A 22,105-nucleotide genomic window follows, 5' to 3' on the forward strand; every position below is an offset into this window, starting at 1 on the left:
AAGTAGGGTAAACTCTACATTAAGGGGCATATTTATCAAGGGTTAGAATTTTTTTTTAAAAAATCAGAAATAAAAAAAAAAGAATCATTTAAAATAAAATTCCACCAAATGGCTCCAAATTGATTGTAAGAAGCCCACATGGGCTAAAACACCAATTTGGCAGGTTGAATATTCAAATTTGAATTCTCAAAGGGACAGTACATGATAAATTTCAAAATTCTAATATCTAATTTTTTTAAACTTGAATCGAATTTGGACTATTCCATAGTCAACTTACACTAAATAAACTCGAAATTCTAATTTAAAAATTCTTATTTTTAATTCGAGGCTTGATAAATCTGAACCTAAAATTACAATACATTTATATTTTCTGATCAGAATAAACTATGCCTTTAAAGGCCAAATTTATTAAGAGTCAAAGTAAAAATTCAAAGTAAAAAAATTCAAATCTTGAGCTATTTTTGCGTACTAGACTAGGGAATAGTCCAAAGCTGAATTGAAAAAATCTCCCATTACTCCCTATTTAACTTGATAAATCTGCCCCTACGTGTTAGAGGCCTATTAATAGAATTAAAATTTGTTTAGATTTAGAGATTGTCTCAAGCTCAACCATGGCGTAACTACTGTATATATAGAGGAAGACTCCCCACTTCCCCAGACCAGGGGGTCTCCTTTAAGGAGAAATCTCCCCTCCCCCAGCGACTTTCCTAATTGAGAGCTGGGGGACTGACAAAAGCTGCCGAGCAGGTGGGGTGGCTGTGGGGCCCCTGTTAAGATTAAGACTATGGCATCTTACAGCAGCCCCTCTGGCATTTGCCACAAGCTATAGATTGCCAGTCTGGCCATGACATTTTTGGTCTGGCACCTTCCCTCCATGAAGGTCACAAATGAAATGGATACAGTAGAAAGAAGTGAGTCCTTACCTTGCGAAAGCAAGAAAAACAAGATTTGATTCTCTTCCACATTTTGTGAATGAAGAAATTTCTTTCTATGGAGACAAAACAAAAACATCACATTAGTCATCTCTTCCATGCACAATACCTATACACATATATATATATATAGAATGGATAAAATATCAGCAGCAAATGATGGTAGGCTGGACCACGTACAACACCACAGTTTCAAAATCCGATTTTCTGTAATTCTAACTTACTCAAGACACCACTAAGGGGCAGATTTATCAAAGGTCGAGGTGAATTTTTGAATGAAAAAATTTCAAGCTATTTTTCATGTACTTCCACTAGGTCCAAATTTGATTTGATTTTGAAAAAAAACATCAAAAATTCAAATATAGAAATTTATCATGTACTGTCTCTTTAAAAATTTGAATTCGACCATTAGCCATCTAAAACCTCCAAATTGCTGTTTTAGCCTATGGGGGACCTCCTGGAACCTATTTGGAGTCATTTGGTGGACCTAAGTTTTTTAGGGGAAAAACTTCAAATTGAATTTGATCGAATGTGATTTTAATTAGATTCGTACAATTTGAATCCAGCTGAATACAGACCTATTCTATTAAAAACTGACCTATTCGCTCCAAAAAAAAATACAACTTAATTTGGTTGATCTTTTTGAATTTGAAGTTTTGCAGATTCAAAATAAATCTGCCCCTTAAATTTTCAATTTAACCCTTGATAAATATGCCCCTAGACGTTCAATTGTTTTCTTAAAAAAACTCCCATTTGAGTTTATTGCGCATATTTGAATTTATTACAGTAAAAAAATTCACATAAATTCTACCTTTGATAAATCTGCAAATAACAGTCTTATATTCCACATAGTACCAGTGTTAAAATAGTTTTGAAATATGTTTTCCTTCTAATATCAGGAGTTGTACTCACCTCAGTCGTCTGAAAAAGAATGAGAAAATCTGAGCTGCTGCTTGAGACCTTAACTCTGCCTATTATGACATCACACTGTGCATTGTGACATCACAAAGGCAGCCCAGGTGTGGGCGGGATCATATTACAAGTGCGAGATTCCCACCATTGTGACATCACACGTGCAACCCGAGGTGGGAAATGTAGGTCAGTGATGTAGATAAAGGTTGGTGGGTTGAGTGGATTCCAAGTGAAGTATAAGTGTAATAAATGTTAATGGATTTCATTATCCACAAGCCCCCACCTAAAATAAAAGTAGGGAATGTGGCAATATTGTCTGTAGCGCTGAGCCCCAAGATGATGGCACCCAAGAGAGACCCCCACTTGCCCCCAACCCCCGCTCATCCCCCAGCATCCACCTGCAACTTGTGCACCAAATCCCCCCACAGCCAGACAGCAGTTGATGAGTTGATGGGGGGGGGTTGAGTGGGCCAGAGCTACAGAAGGGCCAACATTAGGCAGACATAAGAGGTACATCACATGCCTCGTACCCCCCAACCATTGCACCCCTAACCTAAATATCTGCCTCTTCTGCCCACCCCTAGTTCCAGCCCAGATTTTGTGTTTCTAATATACAGTGACCAAGCGCAACAGACTCCTTCAAAATCCTTCTAACAAATTCTAAATGATTCCCAGTAGCACCAGCAGTGTCTAAGCCCCACAGTAACAGTATTAATAACATTCCTTTTGCTCATATTTGTACCCAACGATCCCGACTTGTACTCACCTCAGTCTCCTGACAAAGAATGAGCCAATCTGGGCTGCAGCTGGACACCTTCATTCTGTCCATTATGACATCACATGACATCACAATGACATCACCTAGGCAACCAAAGTCAACAGAAGTACATAATGATTGGTGGGCGGAGTTATAAAATAGACTGGTGAATTAATGCCATAAAGAAATGATGTATTTGACATAACCCAATAAAGTGTAAGCTCTTCATCCCACTAAGCTATTAGACAGCACAGACGTCTCTACTGTTACTGTATAACTCAATAGAACTGTAGCCTGTGTATGTTTATACCTTGTAAATCACTGAGTACAATTGTGTCGCTATAGAAGTAAATTCAGAAATACTTGATAATAAACTGATTTCAATTGATATCAACACTTTATTGTTACAACTTGTTGTCCCAGCATTTTACTACATTGCCAGTGTTGTAGGAAATTTTGGGTTTTGCTGAAAATGTGACAAATGTGACTTTTCCCAGTGTAAAAGGGATTCCCCATGGAGTAGTAATAATGAGCTTTAGTAACTGATCTAATGCTCCCATTCTCCTCTCTTCTATTTCTCCTATAATATGGATATGGCTCCTATCAGCCAAAAATGGCTTCCACCCCCACAGCTGTGGCTAATTCAGCTCCCACTCTGGATGGGGGGTTCCCACAAATATGATACCTAATGAAAAGTTAAAGTATTTTGCATATTTTATACAGGACCTGTTACCCAGAATGCTCAGAACCTAGGTTATTCTGGATAAAGGATCTTTCTGTAATTTGGATCTTCATACCTTACGTCTCCGTAGTTTGGAGCTTTCTGGATAATAAGATTTCTGGATAACGGATCCCATACTTGAATGGCTTAAAAATATTTCTGGAATTAAAAGTCAATTTGAAAATCTATAGAGTTATAAAAAGTCATTTAGTTTTTGTGCTTAGGGACTCACCAAAATAATAGGTGTAACAATGTGACTATAAGTCCCAGTTCATAATCAGGTGATTCTTTTTGCTTCTGTTAATAGAATAGTTTATTCCATTTACCCACAAAACATTTACAGAATTGTTTTCCTATTTGTAACTGTGCGGAACTAGAAATAGGATCATTCCTGAATCATCACTATGCTATCTATACTATCTATGGACTGGGGCTCAGGTAGTAAGTACAGGGCCCCATCCCATTGCCCCATTTGCCCCCAAAAAACTTAGATTTTTCAAAGTCTGCCAATTGACTCCAAATAAGTTCTAGGAGGTCTCCCATAGGCTAAAACAGCAATTCACCAGGTTTTAAATGGCGAATGGTCAAAGTTTTAAAGGGACAGTACATGATAAATTTCAATATTCAAATAGTCTAATTTTTTTCTAATTCAAATATAATTCTTGCCTATTCCATAGTCAAAGTACACAAAAAAAGCTCAAAATGTGATTTTTTTTTTTACTTTGAATTTGCAATTCAACCCATAACAAATCTGCATAATAACATAATCCGCACGGACAAGTTATCAGATAGACTAGATGTGCGGTGATACCGGTGATATGCTGGCAAATCACAAACCATTTACCCATGTGGGGTGTAGAAAAGATGTCCCAGGTGTCATGTAGCGGCAAGATGTGCAGCTTGGACAGTGGAAGCCTCCTGACTTCAACTCTGATAGCCAGGGGTTTCCCCTTTAACTGCATAACAATCTACAGCATCAGTTTTGACCAACAAATCTCAAAGGTGGTCCCTCGACTATAGCTAATCATGGGAGGTTCAGGCAAAATATGAGACAAATCCATATCGGCACATATTATATTCCAATGTCTCTTGACTGTCTCACCCAAGACCTTAGTTCCGGAATGGTACCTGGTACTGAACACCAGTCCCAGTTTGGGACCCAAACCAGGACTGGTGTTCAGCACCAGTTACAACATTTGAGTTGTCACATTAACTATGTTAAGTTTGCTGAATTTTCTGTTGGATTATGCTTGTTTTTATCTATATTTTCCTCCAATGTTAACCCTTCTCCTGTATACACTGAAGAGCATGGATAAGTGAATAATCTGCAATGTGTATGACGGGGGAGACTACCCGAGTGTGTTTATAATTGACCAGGGTAACCACTTGTGGGCGGGAGTATTTATATCTATAAAACTCTCTTTGCATACACACACATTAGGTCTTGACAATGGTCTTAGGTGGAGACCGAAACGTTGACCTGTACTATGTTTTAATGATGTATTAAATAAAAGCTACATTTTTTAACTATTTTCTATAATTTTTGTATGAAATGCACATTTTGATAGTACTTCAAGTACAAGTCTTCAGGGCAGATTTATCAAGGCTCAAATGTTTCTAAAGTTTTCTAAACTGTTTCTAAAAACTCCCATCAACTCCCCAAAAAATTACCAATCAAAATAAATTAAAAATAATATATATATATATATATATATATATATATTTTATATATATATATATATATATCTATATATATCTATATATATCTATATCTATATATATATATATATATATATATATATAGTAGAAAGGGCTAATACAGGGTTAAAGGGGTCAATTGGGGAAGATAGCAGATAGGGATAATACATGGTTAAAGGGGGAATACAGTAGATAGGGATAATACAGGGTTAAATGGGTGAATTGGGGAAGACAGTAGATGGGGATAATACAGGGTTTAAAGGGGGAATATAGTAGATAGGAATAATACAGGGTTATATAGTATGTAGGGATAATACAGGGTTAAAGGGGAGTTTAGAAGATAGGGATAATACAGGGTGAAAAGGGATATAGCAGATAGAGATAATAAGGGTTAAATGGGGAATATAGTAGAAAGAGTTTCAACAGGGTTAAAGGGGTCAATTGGGGAAGATAGTAGATAGAGATAATACAGGGTTAAAGGGGATAAAATAGATAGGGATAATACAGGGTTAACGAGGGATATAGTAGATAGGGATAATACAGGGTTAAAGAGGGATATAGTAGATAAGTATAGTACTTAGTCCGGCACAGGTCCATTTTTAGGGACCCGACCCGACTAGCACATTGCAATCCACCACCAAGACCCGTAACCCGCATTCTTACCCGCTTAGACCGGCTGCCCGACCTGCAAGTACCTTATCCGCCACCCAGACCTGCGACCAGCTGACCATAAAGAATCAGGAAGTGCTGTCATTATAAACCGGAAGTGACATCATCGGAAGTAGCTATGATCTGGGGGGGAAAGACGTAAAACAGGAAGTGCTGTCATTGTACACCGGAAGTGACATCATCGGAAGTAGTCGTGCCCAGAATAAAGGAGCAAATATTGATATTGAGAAGACCTGCGTCCCGGCCCGCATCCCGCAAACATGCAGAACCGCCGACCCGCGGGTATACCCGCATCTGGAACGTCTTCACACAAACCGCAGGGTACCACAGGTTTTGACCCGCTGCAGGACTCTGGTACAGGGTTAAAGAGGGATATAGTAGATAAGGATAGTACAGAGTTAAAGAGGGATATAGTAGATAAGGATAATACAGGGTTAAAGAGGGATATAGTAGATATGGATAATACAGGGTTAAAGAGGGATATAGTAGATAGGGATAATAGAGGGTTAAAGGGGATATAGTAGATAGGGATAATACAGGGTTAAAGAGGGGATATAGTAAAAAGGGATAGTACAGAGTCCTGCACAAGTCCATTTTTTGGGTCCCGAACCCGACCCAAACCCTGCAATCCGCAACCAAGACCTGTAACCCGCATTCTTACCCTTTTAGACCCGCTACGCGACCCACAAGTACCTTATCCGCCACCCAGACCTGCGACCTGCTGACCATCAAGAATCAGGAAGTGCTGTCATTATAAACCGGAAGTGACATCATCGGAAGTAGCTATGATCTGGGGGGAGGCGTAAAACCGGAAGTGATGTCATTGTACACCGGAAGTGACGTCATTGGACGTAGACATGCCCAGAATAAAGGAGCAAAGATTGATATTAAGAAGACCTGCGTCCTGGCCCATATCCTGCAAACATGCAGAACCCGCTGCAGGACTCTAGTACAGGGTTAAAAGAGGGATATAGTAGATAAGGATAGTAAAATGTTAAAGAGGGATATAGTAGATAAGGACAGTAAAATGTTAGAGAGGGATATAGTAGATAGGGATACTACAGGGTTAAAGGGGATAGAGTAGTTAGGGATAATAGAGGTTTAAAGAGGGGATATAGTAGAAAGGGAAAATACAGGGTTAAAGGGGATATAGTAGATAGGGATAATACAGGGTTAAAGGGGATATAGTAGATAGAGACAATAAGGGTTAAATGGGGATATAGCAGATAGGGCTACAACAGAGTTAAAGGGGTCAATTGGGGAAGATAATAGATAGGGATGATACAGGGTTTAGGGGGGAATAAAGTAGATAGGGATACTACAGGGTTAAAGGGGATATAGTAGATAGGGATAATACAGGTTTAAAGAGGGGATATAGTAGATAGGGATAATACAGGGTTAAAGGGGGATATAGTAGATAGGGATAAAACAGGGTTAAAGGGGGGTATAGTAGTTAGAGACAATAAGGGTTAAATGGGGAATATAGTAGATAGGGCTACAACAGGGTTAAAGGGGTCAATTGGGGAAGATAATAGATAGGGATAATACAGGGTTAAAGAGGAGATATAGTAGATTGGAAAAATACAGGGTTAAAGAGGGGATGAAGTAGATAGGTATAACACAGGGTTAAAGGGGGAAATAGTAGAAAGAGGTAATATGGGTGAAATGGGGAATATAGAACATAGGGCGAATACAGGGTTAAAGTGGTCAATTGGGGAAGATAGTAGATAGGGATAATACAGGGTTAAAGGGTGAAAATAATAGATAGGGATAATACAGGGTTAAAGAGGGATATAGTAGATAGGGATAATACAGGATTAAAGGGGGGATATAGTAGGAAGTGCTGTCATTTTACACCGGAAGTGACATCATCGGAAGTAATCGTGCCCAGAATAAAGGAGCAAATATTGATATTGAGAAGACATGCGTCCCAGCCCGCGTTCCCCAAACACGCAGAACCGCTGACCCGCGGGCATACCCGCATCTGGAACGTCTTCACACAAACCGCAGGGTATCACAGGTTTTAACCCGCTGCAGGACTCTAGTACAGTGTTAAAAAGGGATAAAATTAATAAGGATAGTACAGGGTTAAAGAGGGATATAGTAGATAAGGATAATACAGGGTTAAAGAGGGATATAGTAGATAAGGATAATACAGGGTTAAAGAGGGATATAGTAGATAGGGATAATACAGGGTTAAAGAGGGATATAGTAGATAGGGATGATACAGGGTTAAAGAGGGATATAGTAGATAAGGATAATACAGGGTTAAAGAGGGATATAGTAGATAGGGATAATACAGGGTTAAAGAGGGATATAGTAGATAGGGATGATACAGGGTTAAAGAGGGATATAGTAGATAGGGATAGTACAGAGTCCTGCACAAGTCAATTTTTTGGGTCCCAAACCGACCGCACCCTCCAATCCGCAACCAAGACCCGTAACCCGCATTCTTACCCTCTTGGACCCGCTACCCAACCCGCAAGTACCTTATCCGCCACCCAGAACCGGAAGTGACATCATCGGAAGTAGCTATGATCTGGGGGAAAAAGACGTAAAACAGGAAGTGCTGTCTTTGTACACCGGAAGTGACCTCATCAGAAGTAGTCGTGCCCAGAATAAAGAAGCAAATATAGATATTGAGAAGACCTGCATCCCAGCCCGCGTTCCCCAAACACGCAGAACCGCTGACCCGTGGGTATACCCGCATCTGGAACGTCTTCACACAAACCGCAGGGTACCGCAGGTTTTAACCCGCTGCAGGACTCTAGTACAGGGTTAAAAAGGGATAAAATAGATAAGGATAGTACAGGGTTAAAGAGGGATATAGTAGATAAGGATAATACAGGGTTAAAGAGGGATATAGTAGATAGGGATAATGCAGGGTTAAAGAGGGATATAGTAGATAAGGATAGTACAGGGTTAAAGAGGGATATAGTAGATAGGGATAGTACAGAGTCCTGCACAAGTCCATTTTTTGGGTCCCGAACCCGACCCGCACCCTCAAATCCGCAACCAAGACCCGTAACCCGCATTCTTACCCTCTTGGACCCGCTACCCGACCCACAAGTACCTTATCCGCCACCCAGACCTGCGACCTGCTGATCCTTAAAGAATCAGGAAGTGCTGTCATCAGAAGTAGCTATGATCTGGAAAAAAAGGCGTAAAACAAGAAGTGCTGTCATTGTACACCGGAAGTGAGGTCATTGGAAGTAGACGTGCCCAGAATAAAGGAGCAAATATTGATATTGAGAAGACCTGCGTCCTGGCCCGCATCCCGCAAACATGCAGAACCGCCGACCCGCGGGTATACCGGTATCTGGAATTTCTTCACAGAACCCGCAAGGTACCGCAGGTTTTTGCGTGTAACCCGCGGGTACCTGACCCGCTGCAGGACTCTAGTACAGGGTTAAAGAGGGATATAGTAGATAAGGATAGTACAGGGTTAAAGAGGGATATAGTAGATAAGGATAGTACAGGGTTAAAGAGGGATATAGTAGATAAGGATAGTACAGGGTTAAAGAGGGATATAGTAGATAGGGATAATACAGAGTCCTGCACAGGTCCATTTTTAGGGACCTGAACCCGACTCGCACATTGCAATCCACAACCAAGACCCGTAACCCGAATTCTTACCCGCTTAGACCCGCTACCTGACCTGCAAATACCTTATCCGCAACCCAGACCTGCGACCCGCTGACCATCAAGAATCAGGAAGTGCTGTCATTATAAACTGGAAGTGACATCATCGGAAGTAGCTATGATCTGGGGGAAAGACGTAAAACAGGAAGTGCTGTCATTGTACACCAGAAGTGACATCATCGGAAGTAGACGTGCCCAGAATAGGGGAGCAAATATTGATATTGAGAAGATCTGCATCCCGCAAACACGTAGAACCGCCGACCCGCAGGTATACCGGCATCTGGAACTTCTTTACACATCCCGCAGGGTACTGCAGGTTTTTGCGGGTAACCCGCGGGTACCCGACCCGCTGCAGGACTCTAGTACAGGGTTAAAGAGGGATATAGTAGATAAGGATAGTACAAGGTTAAAGGGGGGATATAGTAGATAGGGATAATATAGTAAAAATACAGTATTTCCCTTTAAGCTACGGGTTCGGGGTGCAGCACCCGGGCCTCAGACGTTGAGCGGTCAGTGCTTCTAAATCCGAAAAGTGTATTTGATTGAGCGACGGGTTTGTGGTAGAGACACCCAACCACAGCGCCGGCTTGGTGAGTGCCCAAATAGCAATTTCTAAGTTTAGCTGTAACTATAATAATGAGCTATAGCAACCAAGCTGTTAACAAACTAATGGGATAAGCTGGTAGCACCTGTGGATTGTTAATTGGAATGTATTATAAAAGATCCAGCTACGTTGCTTTCTGGTCAGTTGTGAAATATACGCCTGATGAGCACAGATATTCCTTGTGACCCTTTTATTGTGTGATGTAAAGGATTCGGTGGCATAATCCTCCAGTCGCTGATTAGAATGTTGGTAAATACGATGGGCCGACAGGTTCAGATCTGGTTCTGGCAAAGCTCTGGGGAACGTTCTCTTGTTTTCCAAATAATATGTTGTTCCCTTGTGTTCCAGTGAGTCGTCACTGCGTATTGGGAGGGAATTGTAGTTATTGTGGGAAAGTGTCGCTGCACAAAACTCCACCTGCCGTCACAGTTTGTATAGAGCCGACTGGGGGTGACTTATTTACTAATACACGTATGGGATCTGTCATCCAGAATGCTCGGCACTGGATAAGGGATTTTTCTATAATTTGGCCTTAAGTCTACTAGAAAAACATATAGGCTAACCCAATAGGCTGGTTTTGCTTCCAATAAGGATTAATTATATCTTAGTTGGAATCAAGTACAAGCTACTGTTTTATTATTACACAGAAACAGGAAATTATTTTAAAATTTGGATTATTTGGATAAAATGAAAATTATGGGAGACAGGCATTCTGTAGTTTGGAGATTTCTGGATAATGGATTCAATACCTGTACAAGAGAAATCTACTCCTTGCAATTGGTTATTTTATTTTTTGTCCCTGTGTAAAACAGAAAATAAAACGACTGATGTTTTAACAGAAATGTCTCATTATTCTTCTATAGACCCAAATATCAGAACTATTTATTGCCCCCCAGCACCTACTGGGGCGACGTCCAACATGGAGCTGCTTCATCAATATCATTGTGCTTGGGGCGGGCAATGTTCTTATAGGACGATAGTAAACAGTGTCCCAGCCAATCAGAACATAGAACACCCCAATCTAATGTTTATTGGGGAAGGTGCTCTGTGTTGGGGATCAATACAGTAAAAGGGGGTGCGGGGGGACCTGTGCTGGGAAAGGTTCTAGTGATTTCTTGCTTTATAGGCAAATAGTGTCACATTAAAATAAGAAAGTTTCACTTTTAAAAGGGAGTTCACCTTTAATTACATTTTAGTTCATTATTAAACATCCAGTTTATAAGCAATTTTTACATTGGTCTTCATTAATTGTTTTTTTTGTGTTCCTCTGACTCTTTCCATCTTTCAAATGGGGGTCGCTGACCCCCATCTAAAAACAATTGCTCTGTAAGGCTACAAATGTATTGTTATTGTTACTTTTTATTCCTCATCTTTCTATTCAGGCCTCTCCTATTCATATTCCAGTCTCTTATTCAAAATACATGGTTGCTAAGTGAATTTGTACCCTAGCAACCAGACTGCTGAAACTGCAAACTGGAGAGCTGCTGAATAAAAAGCTCAAAAAGCTCAAATAAAAATGAAAAACAATTGCAAATTGTCTCAGAATATCACTCTGTATATATTGCTCAAAGAGCTTCTTATTCAGCAGCTCTCCAGTTTGCAGTTTCAGACATCTAGTTGCTAGGGTCCAAATTCCCCTAGCAACCATGCATTGATTTGAATAAGAGACTGGAATATGAATAGGAGAGGCCGGAATAGAAAGATGAGGAATAAAAAGTAGCAATAACAATACATTTGTAGCCTTACAGAGCATTTGGTTTTAGAAGGGGTCAGTGACCCCCATTTGAAAGCTTGAAACCGTCGGAAGAAGAAGGCAAATTATTCAGAAACTATAAAAAAATAAATAATGAAGACCTATTGAAAAGTTGATTATTATCCATTCTATAAGATATTACATGACTTCATCAGATCAGATTTAATACCAGTGGAGTCACTTTTCACAAAGCCTGAGTCAAACAGACACAGCCCCTCACTCCTTTGGGAATACACGTGGGGGACGTGTTGCAGAACTACAGCCCTCAGATTGATTAAATCAATTGGGTCACCAGTTGTTCTTAAAACAAATGATAAGTTTATTTAAAAGGATGTAGTACAGCCTCCAGGAGGGCAATATACAAATATTCAGCTTTTACATTTGGTGGAATTCAAAGACAGAGGCTGACGCATGTCTATTCCCCTTTTATAGATCAGAACAGGGACATCTAGTGGTCAGTTACTGAACTGCCAGCAAAATACTCAAACCCAGGAAACAACTTTGACTCCCAACTGTAAATTAGGGCTCAAGCCACGTAGTTATCCTACACTTTAGGAGACTGTCTGAATAAATCTTAGTCAAATCTTCAATCACCTACACACACACACACACACATATATATATATATATATATATATATATATATATATATATATATATATATATATATATATATATATATATATATATATATATATATATGAAAAGAAAGACCAGCAACACCAGGATTTTGCCAAAATTGAAAAAGTGTTATTGCATATGTATCCGACGTGACGTTTCGATCCCCTTTGGGACCTTTCTCAAGGTAACACATGTGCCAAACAATTCACCACATATATACCCCTCCCCTCATTAATTCATACAGGAAGTGACTCAATTCCCATTTTACATCTTAGTTAAACAAGTGCATAATATATGCAAAGTATAAAGTGCTTGTTATGTGCAATATTAAAGTGCTTCATATATGCAGTATAAAGTGCAATAGCTTATAAATAGTACTTCTAAAAAGTGTATAAGTGCATACACTTTTTAGAAGTACTATTTATAAGCTATTGCACTTTATACTGCATATATGAAGCACTTTAATATTGCACATAACAAGCACTTTATACTTTGCATATATTATGCACTTGTTTAACTAAGATGTAAAATGGGAATTGAGTCACTTCCTGTATGAATTAATGAGGGGAGGGGTATATATGTGGTGAATTGTTTGGCACATGTGTTACCTTGAGAAAGGTCCCAAAGGGGATCGAAACGTCACGTCGGATACATATGCAATAACACTTTTTCAATTTTGGCAAAATCCTGGTGTTGCTGGTCTTTTCTTTTCATATATATATGCTTTCTTACCGTGCACCTAGGTATTGTTCCTAGACGGAGTGCTGTCCACAACTTCAATATATATATATATATATATATATATATATATATTGGATCATATATATATATATATATATAATTATTCAAAGTGGACCAGCACAGCGATTTCCTTAAAGGAGAACTAAAGCCTAACTAATTAATTAGGTAGAAATGTTGTACATGATGTTTTGTGCTTCTGTACCAGCCCAAGGCAACCACAGCCCTTTAGCAGTAAAGATCTGTGTCTCCAAAGATGCCCCAGTAGCTCCCCATCTTCTTTTCTGCTGATTCACTGCACATGCTCTGTGCTGCTGTCACTTACTGAGCTTAGGGACCCACTCACAATATACAGTACACATAGAATAGAAATGTCACAATATAAGGCTGATTAGTAATTAATACACAAAATTACTACATGGCAGCACAGAAACCAGTGCAATTAGCATCAGAATTTAATAATCAGCAAACCTGTAGCATCAGCTTATATTACAGGGGAAGCTCATTTTCTGCTGGATAATTAGTGACGAGCCCTAAGCTTAGCTTCTCAACAGCCAATCAGAGCCCACTGAGCATGTGAGTGTCACAGACACTTTCTAAGATGTGACTTTGGGGTAGTAGGGAGACTACTTTCACCTTTAACTGAGAAACTCCCTTCCCAGAGACTATTATCCCACTGTTACTATAGGCTCATCTCTCCCTACTATACCTGCTATCCCACAGTCACACTCCCTTCCCAGAGACTATTATCCACTGTTACTATAGGCTCATCTCTCCCTACTATACCTGCTATCCCACAGTCACACTCCCTTCCCAGAGACTATTATCCACTGTTACTATAGACACCATCTCTCCCTACTATACCTGCTATCCCACAGTCACACTCCCTTCCCAGAGACTATTATCCACTGTTACTATAGGCTCATCTCTCCCTACTATACCTGCTATCCCACAGTCACACTCCCTTCCCAGACACTATTATCCCACTGTTACTATAGACACCATCTCTCCCTACTATACCTGCTATCCCACAGTCACACTCCCTTCCCAGAGACTATTATCCCACTGTTACTAAGGCACCATCTCTCCCTACTATACCTGCTATCCCACAGTCACACTCCCTTCCCAGACACTATTATCCACTGTTACTATAGGCACCATCTCTCCCTACTATACCTGCTATCCCACAGTCATCTCTCCCTACTATACCTGCTATCCCACAGTCACACTCCCTTCCCAGAGACTATTATTCCACTGTTACTATAGGCACCATCTCTCCCTACTATACCTGCTATCCCACAGTCACACTCCCTTCCCAGACACTATTATCCACTGTTACTATAGGCACCATCTCTCCCTACTATACCTGCTATCCCACAGTCACACTCCCTTCCAGAGACTATTATCCACTGTTACTATAGGGCACCATCTCTCCCTACTATACCTGCTATCCCACAGTCACACTCCCTTCCCAGAGACTATTATCCACTGTTACTATAGGCACCATCTCTCCCTACTATACCTGCTATCCCACAGTCACACTCCCTTCCCAGAGACTATTATCCCACTGTTACTATAGGCACCATCTCTCCCTACTATACCTGCTATCCCACAGTCACACTCCCTTCCCAGAGACTATTATCCACTGTTACTATAGGCACCATCTCTCCCTACTATACCTGCTATCCCACAGTCACACTCCCTTCCCAGAGACTATTATCCCACTGTTACTATAGGCACCATCTCTCCCTACTATACCTGCTATCCCATAGACACACTCCCTTCCCAGAGACTATTATCCACTGTTACTATAGGCACCATCTCTCCCTACTATACCTGCTATCCCACAGTCACACTCCCTTCCCAGAGACTATTATCCCACTGTTACTATAGGCACCATCTCTCCCTACTATACCTGCTATCCCACAGTCACACTCCCTTCCCAGAGACTATTATCCACTGTTACTATAGACACCATCTCTCCCTACTATACCTGCTATCCCACAGTCACACTCCCTTCCCAGAGACTATTATCCACTGTTACTATAGGCACCATCTCTCCCTACTATACCTGCTATCCCACTGTCACACTGGCACAATAATGGCAAGAATAGATAGAGAATGTACAGAGACAAAGTGCCGGGCAGCAGAGATTCTGCATTTCCACATTCCAGGAGAACTTTCTGCCCAATACTGAAAGGGTTCAACGCAATTGTTATGAATTAATTACTGATAAGAGCTGAAGAGTTGTGGTGACTTGAGCTTCAGCAGGAGGGGGGAATCAGTAAAGGCACATGGAATAGAAACAAGAGGTTAAAGGACCAGTAACACCAAATTTTTTTTATAAAAAATGTGTTAGTATGCTACGAAAAAAAAGACGCCAACACATATTAAACTTTAAAGTCGCTAAGTCTTTATTAAAAAAATAACTTGCCAAAACTCCACTTGCGCTCCTCTTCAGAAAAGTCGATTTGTGATCCCTGCCTTCCATATAGGAGATAACCAGGGAGGAGAAATCGAGTGCCACACGATGGATCGTTGCCCTGTCGCCGTTTCTGAAATTTATTTAGAAAATTTAGTGTGAAATTCCGCCACTCTCCATTCATTTCTATGGGATTTTTAAAAGAGTATTTATTAATGGGTGAAAGTGAAAGTTCACCCTTTGATAAATACACCTTTCCAAATCCCATAGAAATAAATGGAGAGTGGCGGAATTTCACTTAAGAGGACTGTGGACTGTGGTGAGCTCTAACTTCACTCTGATAAATATATCCCATAGTGGGAAGGAGGTCCCTGCCCCATGGAGCTTGCAGTCTACGTAATCTCTACTGATTCTGCTGTTTGGCTAGTTAAAGGAGAACTAAACCCTAAATTAAAACTGGACCCCCTCTAGAGTCCTTCCACAACACACCACTGGGGACCCCCTAAAAATGTTTGTTGTACCTTATAGTGAAAAGCAGCAAAAAGATATTTTGGCCAATTTTGTCATTCCCCCTCCCCCCTCCGGGGTGTGAGATTCCTGGTTTGTGACAAAGTCACTGTGTACCATCACCTTTAAGGGTAACTCACCTTGAGCACAATAAAGACATTGCAACTGTAACTCTATTGCATTTGTGATTCAGGCACTTCAAGCATTGAATATAGATTATAACAATAAAAACAATAAAGCTTACAAAATGCAGCCCAATAAAAAATGTCAGTCTCTTAGATTATTTCTTGCCGACCCCTTCACAGTCTCTCAACTGTATATAACTCCAAAATCGAATATATATAAACCCCCAAAGAGGGAATACGTATAAGAAGCGATCAGCGCCTGTGGCAACAGAAATAGAAAACAAACATAGCGCAATACGTTTGCAATATAAAATATCACCCCGTGCATGCACTGGATGTTGAGTGGAGACGCCTCTGAGGAAGCTGGTAACACCCAGCGAAACGCGTTAGGCATAGTTTGGGGGACACAACAACCTGGACCAAGGCACCTGGAGTGAGCAGAAAAGATTTTTGGAGCGAGCTGGCAGGACTGCCCCTGGGGACCCCAGAAAAACTGTTTTTTGGACTCAATGCGCAAAAACCCGCAAGGGAAATCTGAGTGTGAATTTTAATTGCTTTTAATTATGTTTTAAATAAACGGTGTTACACTATCATCGGTTTGTATTCCTACTTTGGGAATTTGGAAGGAGTTGAACGCTGGAGGAGAAACCTGAGAGAGCTTCATGATAAACGCATCATACCACGGCAGTGGTTTGTAAGTAGGCATTTTATATAGAAGGTGGAGGCACCTGCATCCCTGGAACATATTCCATTTTCACAGGAAAAGCACTCTTTCGCCCCTTTTCTCATCTGTAATGCCACTTTTACTTATTAATAGCCACCTGAAGGAGAAGGGGAAAACACATCCACTCAACATCCAGTGCATGCACGGGGTGATATTTTATATTGCAAACGTATTACGCTATGTTTGTTTTCTATTTCTGTTGCCACAGGCGCTGATCGCTTCTTATACGTATTCCCTCTTTGGGGGTTTATATATATTCGATATTGAATATAGATTGTATTGTATTGTAGTTTGTATTGTATGGATGTATGTTCACAATTCAGTGTGTGTACTGGAAGATGTAGATAGTGTGTATCCTGCAACTAGGCATTGGCACTTAGAGGACCAGATGAGAATTGTGGTATTGTGCACACTGGGGCCAAGGAAGAGCTGAATGTGGCCACCAAGGTGCCCAAGGAGAAATGGAAAATGCTCTCCTCACCCAGAGTGCAATAGCATGAATGGCCAAGGTAACTGGGTAAGAAAGAGGGACTTCAAGGAGGGCTTGCTGGTTCTTTAAATTGAAGTAAAATGAAGTGTATCTCATGAAAACGCAATAGACCTCTATGGAGAATCTGGAATGTAATTAATACCATCACACCAACTCGGTCCCACTGTTAAGGTGCCCATACACTGAGAGATCCGCTCGTTTGGTGATGTCGCCAAACGGGCGGATCTCTCCACGATATGCCCACCTTGAGGTGGGCAATATCGGGTTGATCTGATCGTGGGCCCTAGGGCCCAACGATCGGATCCTAACGCATGGGAAACGGGGGTTGGATCGCGGGACCGCATCAACGAACAGATGCGGCCGCGATCCGACGGGATTTTTCGTCCCATCCGATCGAGATCTGGCCGACTTTCGGCCAGATCTCGATCGGTGAAGCCCGTCGGGGGGCCCCATACACGGGCCAATAAGCTGCCGACACGGTCTGTCGGCAGCTTTTATTGGCCCGTGTATGGCCACCTTTAGTTGCGCTTGTGCAGTATATCGCTTGCCCATCCACCTGAAATAAATATCTATTTGCTAAGGGAAGTCCTTCTGCCTAATAACAGATGGCACCCGGTGGGGGACGTTATTCAGCTGCTTCGTTGGGTGTGTTTGTATCATCTGTTTGTATCATCTTTCATCTGTTTCCAAAGACAGGAAGGAGTAGAAGATCTTCTGCCAATGAATGTGCACCTGCTTCCTACTCCATAACTGTTCCACCACATGTCAACGTGGGAACGGCGGCGGGGCCCTTCCATATGGACTTGCATGAAGTAGACAGACAATGTACTCTGACCTGATTATATGGTATCGTACCATGAGATGGGGAAAAACTTGGCAGTCAACTCAGCTATAGGGATGTAGCGAACGTCGGAAAAAATGTTCGCGAACATGTTCGCGAACGTCCAGACAAAAATGCGAACGGTTCGCGAACGTTGCGAACCCCATAGACTTCAATGGGAAGGCGAATTTTAAAAGCTAGAAAAGACATTTCTGGCCAGAAAAATGATTTTAAAGTTGTTTAAAGGGTGCAACGACCTGGACAGTGGCATGCCAGAGGGGGATCAAGGGCAAATATGTTTCTAAAAAATCCATTGTTGACACAGCGCTGCGTTTTGTGCTGTAAAGGGCAGAAATCACACTACGTCACTCAGGTGGTGTTTCTGGAGACGGTATTATTATTGATATTTAGACAGAATGTGAAAAAGCTCATACAGCTAGGTGGCAGTGGTTTGAAGAACAGATGCAGATGAGAGATCAGCAGCAGGACAGACAGCTGCCCAGCCCACAGCAGCTACATACAGAGCACTGCAGTAGAAGGTAGATTACTAGCCAGCAAAGCTACCTAACCTAAAATGTCCCTCAAATCCCTGCAGAGTTCTGTCCCTACAATACAGAGCAGTATCAAGTAGATTACTAGCCAGCAAAGTTACTATCAACTGTCCCTCAAATCACTAACAGCTCTCTCCCTACACTAGCTCTTCCAAGCACACACAGGCAGAATGAAAAAACGCTGCAGGGCTTCAGTTTATATATGGAAGGGGAGTGGTCCAGGGGGTGTGGGGGTGGTCCAGGAGGGAGAGCTTCCTGATTGGCTGCCATGTATCTGCTGGTCTGGGGGAGAAATGGCAAAAAAAAGCGCCAGCTAAGGCGAACCCAAATTGCCGAACGTTGCGTTACGTTCGCGAACATTCGGCGGACGCGAACGGTCGATGTTCGCGCGAACAAGTTCGCCGGCGAACAGTCCGCGACATCCCTACTCAGCTACAGGTTGTTTAATCGAAAGCAGGTTTTCCATTCATTGGGTCAAGCCAAATGTTTTCTTAGTGTCTCCACCCTGCCCAGCTGCATACAAGTATAATTATGTCTGAATTGTAGCTTTCTTATTCTACATTGCACTTGTGCCCTTGCCGAAATCCATCTACAGATGTTCTTAGATGTTTTGAATCATTTTTGCTGAAATATCAGAGACCTATCAGAGACCTATCTAAAACATGAACTTTCTACTGTGGTAGAACAACTTCTTTCTTTAGGGTTGTTGCTTTTCTGCATGGCCCACTTTCTATTGAGCTTTGGTTCATGGACAGATACACTGACATTATCACATAAAATTTGCTTGTACACTTCAGCATTCATATTTCAAAGTCAACAACGGCAACCATCCTGGTTCAGACACAGCAAAGTTGGATCAAATCCCGATACTTCCAGCACCATGTTTCATAGATGGGATTTAGAGTGGAATGCAGCATTGCAGTGTGATTATTACGGTTGTGTAATTATGATGCCACACTATTTCGACACCCCTTTGTCGGTGTTACACTCTTACCTGATGGCATGGGACAAACCTGAGCCACTCCACAGTGGTATGGGGAGAGACTGGATACCTGGTACTTACTAGCGCAGAGCCTCCACCTAGTGGGATTCCGGGAATGCACCTACGGGTGGCCCCACTAGGAATACAGTAAAAACACACACACACACAGTATTGGTTAAACTGAATAACGGTTTATCATAAAATAAATGGGCACCTAATATATGCAGCACTCCTAACCGGTGGCAATAGGGCCTCACTAACTAACTTGCTGCGCAATCTGTTTAGCTAACTAAAAAAGGCAAAGTCCTTTAATGTCCTTTTATCTTCAGTGCTCTTTAGGGTACTGTCCCTTTAAACAGGATACTCACAAATCCTCTTTGGAAACTTTAGAGCTCTCTTCAGGCGAGTCCAGCACAGTCACTCATTCAGTGCAACTACCAGCCCCTTTGGATGCTCAGATAGGTTTGCACTAATTCCCTACACTATATAAATCCTAATTACGGCACCCAGACTGTTGCGGCTGAAAGAAATTCGTTATAAAGTTGTGAAAGCCATTGTTCCAATTAATTGTGTCCTTTGATTCTGAGGGATGTTGAGAAGTTTATATAGAGACTCATTTAGCATTTCCTTATCCTCTGTACTAGAGAAGCAAATATTAATGGCAAACTCATACGCCATTCCTAACGTGCCGGAGACACTTTTCCTGATGTTTGGAGGAAATTTCAGAGGATGTTCATCTGACAAATAGTTTTTCTTTCTCACAAATGGGAAATGGTGCTAAAGAAAGAACAGCAGGTGTCTTAATGAGCAAATTGGATGAATGTGGGATACGGGATAAGGGAATTTACCATTCTGCTGAGAATAATAAGCCATTAACACCCAAAGTCGCTGTAAAACTCCTGGACTATGGGTAACACTAGGTAGGTACTAGATTAGTCATCATTTAGGGATTCGGCTGAATACTGATTGCTTGAAAATGTCTGATTGAATAATAAAAGGAATTCAAGCCCTTATTTGCATATTCAAATATTGCCAAATCCAAAAATATCCACATCATCTGAAAAATTTTTTGCCTTCAGTTTCAAGTCATGGGTTTGGATTTGGTTCAGCTAAACAAAAGAATTTGGAGCATCTCTAAATGAAGCCAAGACCAAACTTCCCTTGTTGGCTAAAAAAACTTCCCTTGTTGGTTAAAAGGACCTAAGATTCTATTCTCCGGCTACAATGAGGGCACGTCTCGATGAAGTCTTTTCACTAGAATTTACAACCTAAGTTTGGGAACCCCCGAGTCTAATCAATTCTCCTTCGGGGCCACTTGGAAAATGAATAGTGACTGTAACAAATATGTCATGTTTTGGAGGAAGGGAACATGGAAATGTTAGATTGCAAGCTCCTCTGAGAAACCCCCCTTCACATATTATTCTCTATCTTTGCACAGAGCTCAGCACTAGTGGTAAAATACAGTCATTACATTCTACAGTTGGACTTAACAACATTTACAGCTACCAGATGATGACCTTCAACCTGGGCTACTAGGTTCTACTAGGTGGTACAAGGTGCTACTAGGTGATACTAGGTGCTAGTGACTTCATGAACATCTTTAGCAGAACTATGGCAGATCTTAGCAAAATGACCTACTTTTGTGCAGTTGCGGCACCGTTTAGCTTTTGCAGGACATGTAACATGATTTGCAGTGTGTTGTGTTGAACCACGGAGAAAGCAGTATTTTCTATTTGTATTTGCTGCACGGTTTTGCAATGTAAGTGAATCCCTTTCCTTAGCACTTTATTTTGCCTGTGACTGTGCATTATTAGGCCACAGTGCTGAATTCACAGTCTGAACATTCCCAGCAGTTCCCTGACTGAGAGTTTAAGCCTCTGCCACTGCTGTTTCAATTTGGCTAGCAACTGTAATAGCCTTTGCAAGGGTTAAATCCTGCTCTAGGAGCAGTCTCTCTCTAATGCGAGGTGAGTTTGTCTTTTCTACTATTTGGTCTCTTAGCATTTCATCTGTTACACTCCCAAACTCACAGGTAACAACCAGCTCTCTCAAGGCTGCTACAAATTGTTCTGTGGATTTGCCATTACGTTGTCCACGTTGGCAGAATTTATATCTTTCAACAACCACATTTACTCTTGGCACGAAAAAGTTCTTTATAGCAGTAAGAGCAGTTTCATAAGTCTCATCAGGTAATGGTAATGTATAGAATATACGCTGTCCCTCTGCTCCCAGGCAGTGAATAAGTAAAGCTTTCTAGCAGCAGAAATCTCCCTTTGCTCAGCAGCAATAATGTAATTTTCAAACATACGGATCCAAGCAGTAAAAGGTATGGTAGGCTCACCAGGGTTTGGAAGAAAAGCTGCAGGCTGCTGCAGAGGTAGAAGAGCCATCTCGTTGTCAATCTGTTATGTTTTGGGTAGCCGAGTATGAGTAGAGT

General features: G+C 41.3%; 1 long non-coding RNA gene across 1 annotated transcript; it reads right to left on the reverse strand.

The window, feature by feature from the left end:
- Positions 1-923: 923 nt before the first annotated feature.
- LOC121399680 lies at positions 924-3,043 on the reverse strand. The gene is made up of 2 exons (XR_005965255.1): positions 2,611-3,043; positions 924-988 (listed from the first exon to the last, which is right to left on the reverse strand). It is a non-coding gene; the product is annotated as an uncharacterized LOC121399680 (long non-coding RNA).
- Positions 3,044-22,105: the final 19,062 nt, after the last annotated feature.

Source organism: Xenopus laevis, chromosome 2L, assembly GCF_017654675.1.
Source record: "Xenopus laevis strain J_2021 chromosome 2L, Xenopus_laevis_v10.1, whole genome shotgun sequence".
Lineage (NCBI taxonomy): Eukaryota > Metazoa > Chordata > Amphibia > Anura > Pipidae > Xenopus > Xenopus laevis.